The following is a 10,444-nucleotide window of genomic DNA, read 5'->3' on the forward strand; positions in this document are numbered from 1 at the left end:
CTGAATGCCTAGCGTCACATCTGGAGGAAACTTGGCACCATCAAGGGAAAGATGAACAGAGCAAAGTACAGAAAGATCCTTGATGAGAACCTACTCCAGAGAGCTCAGGATCTCAGACTGGGGCGAAAGGTTCACCTTCCAACAGGACAACAACCCTAAGCACACAGCGAAGACAACACAGGAGTGACCTCGGAACAAGTCTCTGAATTTCTTTGAGTGGCCCATTCAGAGCCCAGAATTGAACCCAATTGAACTTCTCTGGAGAGACCTGAAAATAGCTGTTCAGTTACTCTCCCCATCCAACCTGACAGAGCTCAAGAGGATATGCTGAAAAGAAATGGGAGAAACTCCCCGAATACAGCTGTGCAAAGCTTGTAGTGTCATACCCAAGAAGACAAAAGGCTGCAATCATTGCCAAAGGTGCTTCAACAAAGTACTGAGTAAAGGGTTTGAGTACTTAATGTGATATGTGATATTGTGATATATGTGATATAAATGTGATATTTCAGTTAATGTTTCATCAATTTGCACACGTCTAAAAACCTGTTTTTGCTTTGTCGTGATGGGGTATTGTGTGTAGATTGATGAGGGGGAAAAACTATTTAATCAATTTTAGAATAAGGCTGTAATGTAACAAAATGTGTAAAGTCAAGGGGTCTGAATACTTTCCGAATGCACTGTAAATGAGATACGCATATGGTAGTTTGTCATATGGCTTATTCAGGAATATATACTCATCATGGGCAGAAAGGGTGAGAAATGTATTCTGCAATGGTTATGCTATACTGTATTATGTTTATAAATTAAATATTGTCTACAAGTAATTTGACATTTATAGTACGTAGCTTACAAACATCATTGGAAAAGGTGAACTGTCTGTTCTACAGTTACACTGCGCTTCAGATCAGATTGCAAAGAGTAAAATACTTGAAATATCTTACCTACTGTATTTATCACTGTGAAGTGGGTCCAATTAAATGAGATGAGATGAGATGAATGATAGCCTAACCTAACATGTTGTTGACCTGTAGGCTATTTTGCGAGTATGAAACTATCAGAGTCGGAAAAGGTGGGGAATTTATTCTGCAATGATCATGGATATTAAAAATAATAGGAAATAGATGCCTATTTTCTATTATTTTAGAATGCCCAAATTAAATAGATTTGTTTCTCACTAATTGCAAATCTAGTTATTAAATTTATCTACCCGTTTTTTTTATGAATACGAGTGTCATCATATATTCCTGCACAATGCTACCTGGCTACTTTGACTGCTTGATATTAACAACTTCTATATTGGCACAGGGCAAGACCCAGATGCAGACACAGGAGGCAGATGGTTTGAGTCTGATATTTATTATAATCCAAGGAGCAGGCAAGAGAATGGTCGTGGATAGCAAAAGATCATAACAAGGTCAGAGTCCAGGAGGTACAGGGTGCTAGGCAGGCTCGAGGTCAGGTCAGGCAGGCGGCTTCAGAGTCGAGGCAGGCAAGGGTCAAAACCGGAAGGACTAGCAGAAACAGAAAAAAGGAAAAAAACAGGAGCCTGGAAATAACACGCTGGTTTACTTGTCAAAACAAGAGAGCTGGCAAGAGAATAAGTACTCAGGGACTAATGAGGAAAACGGGAGACACCTGGAGGTGGGTGGAGACAATCACAAAGACAGGTGAAACAGATCAGGGTGTGACAACTTCAACCACTATAAAATGTGCATATGCCTGGTCTGAAGTCTGCACATTCTCAAGTCAAGTTCAGTTTTTATAAATGCAGTGCAATGTTCATAAATGAGAACTCAGGGGCTTAATTTATAAACGTTGAGTAAATTTCACATTAAATATCTGCGTACCCCATTTCTGAAAATAATACATAAGTCTAAATATATTGAGATTCATAAACTTGGTGCACGCCATACATAGCCTACGCATGTTTCCCATTATAAATCAGACCTGTCATAAAATTGTGTGTGCGTGAATAAGCATTATAACTCCACCTCAGAAACGCCCATCCTTAACCTTTTATGGTGACAATCACGCCCTTGTTTGCTGTATACTTTGAAAATAGGCCAATACAGTATCTAAAGGAAATAGTAATGGGGAACTTCATCAAATGTCTTTATAGGTTTCGGCAGAATGTTTTCATGTTGCAGTGACATTTGCTGAATCTGACCAATTGTGAAAGACAAAAACAATTGCAACCTGTAAACCGATAACTTTATTGCATTCAAATGATCTACTTGAAAATGTATAAATTGACCAATTTGGCACATTTGAGCAAACTCTTGGCAGTATTGATGCAAAATATTGTGTATTGAGGTAATTATTCACTGGAACAGTCTGAAACTTTGCACACACACACACTGCTGCCATCTTGTGGACAACATCTAAATTACACCTAGGCTCCTGTCTTAATGTATGGCCTTTCTCTTGCTTTTCAAAGATGGAACCAACAAAAAAATAAAACACATGTTTTTTTTATTTTGTATAATCTTTTACCAGATCTAATGTGTTATTCTCCTACATTCATTTCACACTTCAACAAACTTCAAGGTGTTTCCTTTCAAATGGTATCAAGAATAGGCATATCCTTGCTTCAGGCAGTTAGATTTGGGTACATAATTTTAGGCGCAAATTTAAAAAAAAGGGTCCGATACTTATTAAAACAGTTACAGAGTTTCATAGTTGTGATATGAGAAAACTGAGGATGGATCAACAACATTTGAGTTACTCCACAATACTAACCCACAGTTGAAGTCGGAAGTTTAAATACACTTAGGTTGGAGTCATCAAATCTCATCAAGACTCCACAAATGTCTAGTTATTAAACTTCTTATTGCTTAGAAAGTGCAGGGCACCAAATTCAAACCAGAAATCTCATAATTAAAATTTGTCAAACATAGAAGTATTTTACACCATTTTAAAGATAAACTTGTTGTTAACCCACAACAGTGTGTGATTTCAAAAAGGCTTTACGACGAAAGCACACCAAATTATTATGTTAGGTCTGCACCTAGTCACAGAAAAACACAGAAATAGAGATCAAATTAATCACTAACCTTTGATGATCTTCACCAGAAGACACTCATAGGACTTCAGGTTACACAATACATGTATGTTTTGTTCGATAAAGTTCATATTTATATCCAAATATCTGAGTTTACATTGGCGCGTTATGTTAATTAAGTAGTTCCAAAACATCCGGTGATTTTGCAGAGAGCCACATCAATACTCATCATAAATGTTGATGAAAATACAAGTGTTATGCATGGACATTTAGATACACTTCTCCTTAATGCAACCGCTGTATCAGATTTCAAAAAAGCTTTACTGAAAAAGCACACCATGCAATAATCTGAGTACAGCACTCAGACAACAAAACAAGCAATATAGATATCCGCCATGTTATGGAGTCAACAGAAGTCAGAAATAGCATAATAAATATTCACTTACCTTTGATGATTTTCATCAGAATGCACTCCCATGAATCCCAGTTCCACAATAAATGTTTGATTTGTTAGATAAAGTCCATAATTTATGTCCAAATACCTCCTTTTTTCCCCCACACGTTTAGTACACAATCTAAACTCACGAGGCGCGGGCAAGTCCAGGCAAAAGTTCAGACGAAAAGTCATATTACAGTTCGTAGAAACATGTCAAACGAAGTTTGGAATCAATATTTAGGATGTTTTTATCATAAATCTTCAATAATGTTCCAACCGGAGAATTCATTTGTTTGTAGAAATATAATGGAATGCAAGCGAACTCTCACGTGTGTCACATTCGTTGAATGGAGGAGACCAAGGCGCAGCGTAATTTGAATACATCTTCTATTTATTAACGAAGAACACTTAAACAAACTTACAAAAACAACAAAACGACCGTGAAGCTATATACGATAAGTGCAGACACAGGCAACTAACACATAGACAATAACCCACGAAATACCCAAGGAATATGGCTGCCTAAATATGGTTCCCAATCAGAGACAACGATAAACAGCTGCCTCTAACTGAGTACCAATCTAGGCAACCATAGACATGCATAACACCTAGACTAGTAAACACCAATAGACATACAAAACCCCTAGACAGGAACAAAAACACATACATCACCCATGTCACACCCTGACCTAACCAAAATAATAAAGAAAACAAAGAATACTAAGGTCAGGGCGTGACAACGTGAGCAGCTCATGGCACTCTGGCAGACCTCTGACTCATTCAGCTCCCATTCCCCCCTCCTTCACAGTAGAATCATCAAACAAGGTTCTAATGACTGTTGACATCTAGTGGAAACCTTAGGAAGTGCAATATGACCCCATAGACACTGTATATTCGATAGACGATGACTTGAAAAACTACAAACCTCAGATTTCCCACTTCCTGGTTGGATTTTTTCTCAGGTTTTTGCCTGCCATATGAGTTCTGTTATACTCACAGACATCATTCAAACAGTTTTAGAAACGTCAGAGTGTTTGCTATCCTAATTTGCATATATTAGCTACTGGGCCTGAGTAGCATGCAGTTTACTCTGGGCACCTTATTCATCCAAGCTACTCAATACTGCCCCCAGCCATAACAAGTTTTAACAAACTATAGTTTTGTCAAGTTGGTTAGGACATCTACTTTGTGCATGACACAAATATTTTTTTCTACAATTGTTTAGAGACAGATTATTTCACTTATGATTCACCATATCACATTTCCAGTGGATCGGAAGGTTACATACATTAAGTTGACTGTGCCTTTAAACAGCTTGGAAAATTCCAGAAAATGATGTCATGGCTTTAGAAGCTTCTCATAGGCTAATTGATATAATTTGAGTCAATTGGAGGTGTACCTGTGGATGTATTTCAAGGCCTACCTTCAAACTCAGTGACTCTTTGCTTGACATCATGGGAAAATCAAGAGAATCAGCCAAGACCAAAAATTCTAGCCTTCCACAAGTCTGGTTCATCCTTGGAAGCACATTTCCAAATCCCTGAATGTACCACCAAATGGCTTAAGGACAACAAAGTCAAGCTATTGGAGTGGCCCTCACAAAGCCCTGACCTCAATCCTATAGAAAATGTTTGGGCAGAATTGAAAAAGCGTGTGCCAGAAAGGAGGCCTACAAACCTGACTCAATTACACCAGCTCTGTCAGGAGGAATGGGCCAAAATTTACCCAACCAGACTTGTGGAGGTACAGCACTAATTATGTTCAAGTAAAAAAATTAATTGGATTGTATGTCAAAATAACCACCTGAATCATTTTTCACAGTGTGTTGTCAAACTCAGGGTATTAGAATTTAATTAATAAATGACTATTTACTTCATAAGTAAGTTATTTGTACTTTATGAATAACTTTATTTTCATGTGAGGAAACTTCTTTTGTGGAGTGATTGTGTCACGCCCTGACCTTAGATTCTCTGTTTTTCTATATATTTTGGTTAGGTCAGGGTGTGACTAGGGTGGGTACTGTAGTTGTTGTATGTCTAGGGGTTTTGTCATCTAGGGTTTTGTATGTCTTTGTTGGCCTGATATGGTTCCCAATCAGAGACAGCTGTTTATGGTCTCTGATTGGGGATCATATTTAGGTAGCCATTTTCCCCATTGTTAGTTGTGGGATCTTGTCTATGTTTCGTTGCCTGTCAGCACTAGTTTGTATAGCTTCACGGTTCGTTTGGTTGTTTGTTGTTTTTGTTCATTCATTAAAAAGAGAATGAATGTATACCACGCTGCGCCTTGGTCCGATCTTTATGACGAACGTGACAGATTGACACGACAATATGCAAATATTAACAAGCAAAGAACAAACAAGTAACATTTGAATAATACATAAAAGACACTAAAGGATGTGACAACACTTACAGTACAAAACTTAAAGAGACAATTTCATGCCATTAATTAAGGAGCATGATTGGAGGTTGACAAATATATAGCGTTTTTGGTTTTGATCAAGCGAGATCTACGTCTGTATTGCTCAGAAGCTGCATAGTTCTCATGCGGTGTGTGTGTGAGGTGTATGACGCTATGTGTTTCTCATTTCATCCTTAACCACTTGCCTTTTATGTATTTGATGGATTCATGGTCTTTTCCAATGAACTTGCCACCAAACCATGCTCTTACTTCCTGGTTAAATTAGGATCCGTCTACACACTTTCCCCTACTGTCGTTGATATCCCCATTTAGTTTTATAGTCCATATGTTGCATTTAGCTATTGTATAATTTGAATGACCGTATTGCAAAAACACCTCACACATTTTCTAAACTAACTTGATGTATTATTCATATTGATGGTATCGCTCAGAATATGAACTGGTATATTTCAATTTTGTGTGCAAGTCACCAGTTTCTACTGTGTTTATCAATTGGAAGAGTACTTTCTGAAATAAATAAAAAAGTTGATTTAATGTTTAATTCAAAATGTTAATTTATTAGGTATACTGAACAAAAATATAAACGCAACATGTAAAGTGTGCCACACCCGTCAGGGGGATGGATTATATTGGCAAATGAGAAATGCTCACTAACAGGGATGTTAACAAATTTTGGGATCTTTTATTTCAGCTCATGAAACATGGGACTTTGCGTTTTATATTTTTGTTCAGTATAAATTTATGATTACTGTTCATAACATCATTTGGGGTGCTTGTTTGTAAGTTGTTACTCACATGGTAACTCATATTGTAAATGATTTATAAATGAATTATTCAACGCACTTACATGACCCAAAATAGAATTATATTAAAACAGTAAATGAAGAAAATGTACTTCTATGGGTTTTACATACTGGATTGAATATTATTAACAAGGTAAGACGTTACAATGTTTTTAAAACAGGGCAGTGGTCCGCATTAGTTCCTCGGCCACTTTGACACTTCAGTGATATGCCCAAAATAACTCAAAGTAAATATCATAAAGGTATTTGGTCTGCAGTAGTTAAATGCAGTAGTTAAATGCAGTAGTTAAATGTAGTAGTTAAATGCAGTAGTTACAAGCAGTTCATAATTAAAAAGGCAACACAAAAGCAAACAAATTATACAATAGGATTTGGATGTCTCATGTTGCAGGAAAGGTTTTCTAATTTTTAAAGTTATTTTCCATATAAATCTAACAGATAAAACATGTGCAAGTGGCAAATAAATAAGTAATGTATTTGAGAGCCTATATGGATAAGTGGAAATACAGTCACTTGAAAGATAAGGTATAGGCATTTTACCTTGTCGCATACATTTTAGCATTGGTTTGTCAAAAAAAATCCATACCTTTGTTTTATCCTTTAATTATCAATACTATGAATATCAATACTCATAAGCAGAAAAAAAAACACACGAATTCTTAAGGAATGTCACAAATATCATACTTGACATCAAAAAGTACATTTAGGTGTGTTTTTGTTTTTGTGTACTTGGGGGTATGTACATGAAATACATATTTATTTTGTAATTAACACAGGTACAGTCCATTGTGCATTCTTCTGCCAAAGCAGGTCATTCATCTTAAGGGTGTCTCTATGAGAGCTGGAAAATTGGTCAAAATTGGTCAAGTTCATTGGTCAAGCCAATGCCACAGCAGCTATGACACAAGCTATTAGTTAGCCAGCAACTGTACCATTAGCAGTGCCAACGTGAGAGGCAAGGCAGACAGACAGAAGGCAGTGGGTCGGGGAGCACTTCCTGAATTGACTGATGACTCTGAAAAAGTAGGAACAATAAAGATATGGTTCTGGATGATAAAAGGGGAATGTCTTTTAATGTTTCTGTTCAAATGTTGACTTTGCTCTTACAGATGTGTAGTGTGGTGACGATTAATACTTACCAACACTGACGCTGCCCTGTAGGATGTTCAGGGAGGTGGAACTGCTGGTGAAAATTGTCTGTGCGCTGGATGCACTGGGAACCGAATATTTGTTACTGAACACGAGTGTCATGTTGGTAACTACAGAGCCACTCCTAGGAAAGAAAATGGACAACCCACAGAAATCATTATCATCATTGCTGTCATCATCAAAGTTTTTAAGTCAGTCAGTAATGAGAATTCATACTTACTTGAATGAGTTGACAATGGAACGATTGAAGCTTAGGGTGTTAACAAAAATCTTGTTCACCTGCATTGAAAGATTTAAATACGATTAGCAAAGCTTAACATCATTCGTGTAAAAATGTAAACAGGGCCAGAACTCACAGTGGTGGGCCTCCTGAGTGGCGCAGTTGTCTAAGGCGCTGTGCCACTAGAGATTCTGGTTCGAGTCCAGGCTCTGTCACAGCCGGCCGTGACCAGGAGCCACATTTAGGGCGGCAGGGTAGCCTAGTGGTTAGAGCATTGGACTAGTAACCGGAAGGTTACAAGTTCAAACCCCTGAGCTGACAAGGTCTGTTGTTCTGCCCCTGAACAGGCAGTTAACCCACTGTTCCTAGGCCGTCATTGAAAATAAGAATTTGTTCTTAACTTGCCTAGTTAAATAAAGGTAGAAATAAATAAAACATTTGGTAGCGCACAATTGGCCCAGCGTCGTCCGGGATAGGGGAGTGCTTGGCCGGCCGGGATGTCCTTGTCCCATCGCGCTCTAGCGACTCCTGTGGAGGGCCGGGTGCAATGCACGCTGACAGGGTTGCCAGGTGTATGGTGTTTCCTCTGACACATTGGTGTGGCCGGTTTCGGATTAATCGGGCATTGTGTCAAGAAGCAGTGCGGTTTGGCTATGTCGTGTTTCGGAGGACGCACGGCTCTCGACCTTCGTCTCTCCCGAGTCCATACGGGAGTTGCAGCGATGGGACAAGACTGTAACTACCAATTTGATACCACGAAATTGGCGAGAAAATTCTGGATGTATTTCTGCATTTTAAAAGTTATGTACCTTGAAGACTTGATTACTGACATGCAAAACTGTAAATGTTTCCCATGTTGTGAGCATTGCACTCGCTGTTGCCCATAGCAGCTGTTAGGCAGGCACAAGGGTTCATGTCCACTAAGAAGACCGTAAAAAAGTCTGGATGGGGAGGTCCCAGAGTACGATATATTCATACTGAATAATCTTTGGTTCTATCTAACAATAGGACGCCCACTCATATCTAGTCTCTCTGGGGTGGTGTATATTGATGAAAAGGGCTCTGGATACTTACCTCCGAGACCACTGTGCCAGCCAGAGCCTTGAATGCTGAAGAGGACGAGTTGGCAAGATCTGAGGTGAACATCTGGTTGAGGCTAAACCGAAGACTCAGGGTTCCTTCACTAGAAGATGGAGGATCAGTTGATGCGACAGCAGTGGTGGTGGCTGCCGCCGGAGCAGCGTTGGTGGTGGTGGCCACTGTTGGAGGTGGCGTGGTGACAGCTGCAGTTGGAGCAGCAGTTGCTGCAGTTGGTGGAGCAGTTTCTGCAGTTGGAGCAGCAGTTGCTGCAGTTGGAGCAGCAGTTGCTGCAGTTGGAGCAGCAGTTGCTGCAGTTGGAGCAGCAGTTGCTGCAGTTGAAGCAGCAGTTGCTGCAGTTGGAGCAGCAGTTGCTGCAGTTGGAGCAGCAGTTGCTGCAGTTGGAGCAGCAGTTGCTGCAACGGTGGTGGTTGCTGCGGTTGGAGCTGCAGTAGTCATTGTAGTAGTGCCTGCAAAATTGCAACATTCAATGAAATGTTTACATATTGCAATAAAGTAGTGTATGAGAAAAAATTAAAGTGATGTGTTGGTGAATTGTCTTACGCGTGACCACAATGGAGGATGAATTGACAGGCAAGGTCAGGCCAGAGGTGTTGGAAGTAATGGCAGTTTGTAAAGTTTGTGCAGCCAGGCTAGTGTTAGGCACTGAGCTGATGTTGTTGAAAATCAACGTAGACTCCACCACAATTGATCCTGACCTGAAAATAATATGATTTTTTAAATATCTTTTGAAAGCGTTACTTCAGTAAGAACCCGTCCCAAGGCATACTAAATAACAATATTCATAGAAATGTTATTTTTCTTCATCATCCACACTGTTTCAAAGTCATTCAAATTATAATCATGTACCCACCGGAATCTATTGACAACAGTTTGAATAAATCTGGCTCCAAATTCAGCCTTGAACAAGTTATCCAGCTGAAAAAAGTGGATACGGAATTAAAAGTTATATTATATTAACAATTCAACCATGTGTGGCTGGTATCAAGATGCCATATGATGAATTATGACAACGATGATCATGGTTATGATTTTGTGAAGCGCCTTTCAAGAAAACTAAGGGCACTATCTTTGGTAAAATGAAATCAAATGTAAGTTACCTGTGTAGACACTTGTTTAGCCAATGCCAGGAACTCTGGTGAACTGCTGTTGCTCAGAGAGCTGGTAAAGTTAGATGTCAGGCTGAACTGCAGTGACAGTTGAGGGCTGGTCAATGGCTCCTCTGTTGCTGGGGCTGCCTTTGTAGTTGGCACTTGGGTAGTTGGTACTTGGATAGTTGGTACTTGGATAGTTGGTACTGGGATATTTGGTGTTGG

This window comes from Oncorhynchus tshawytscha, linkage group LG11 (genome assembly GCF_018296145.1).
Source record: "Oncorhynchus tshawytscha isolate Ot180627B linkage group LG11, Otsh_v2.0, whole genome shotgun sequence".
Lineage (NCBI taxonomy): Eukaryota > Metazoa > Chordata > Actinopteri > Salmoniformes > Salmonidae > Oncorhynchus > Oncorhynchus tshawytscha.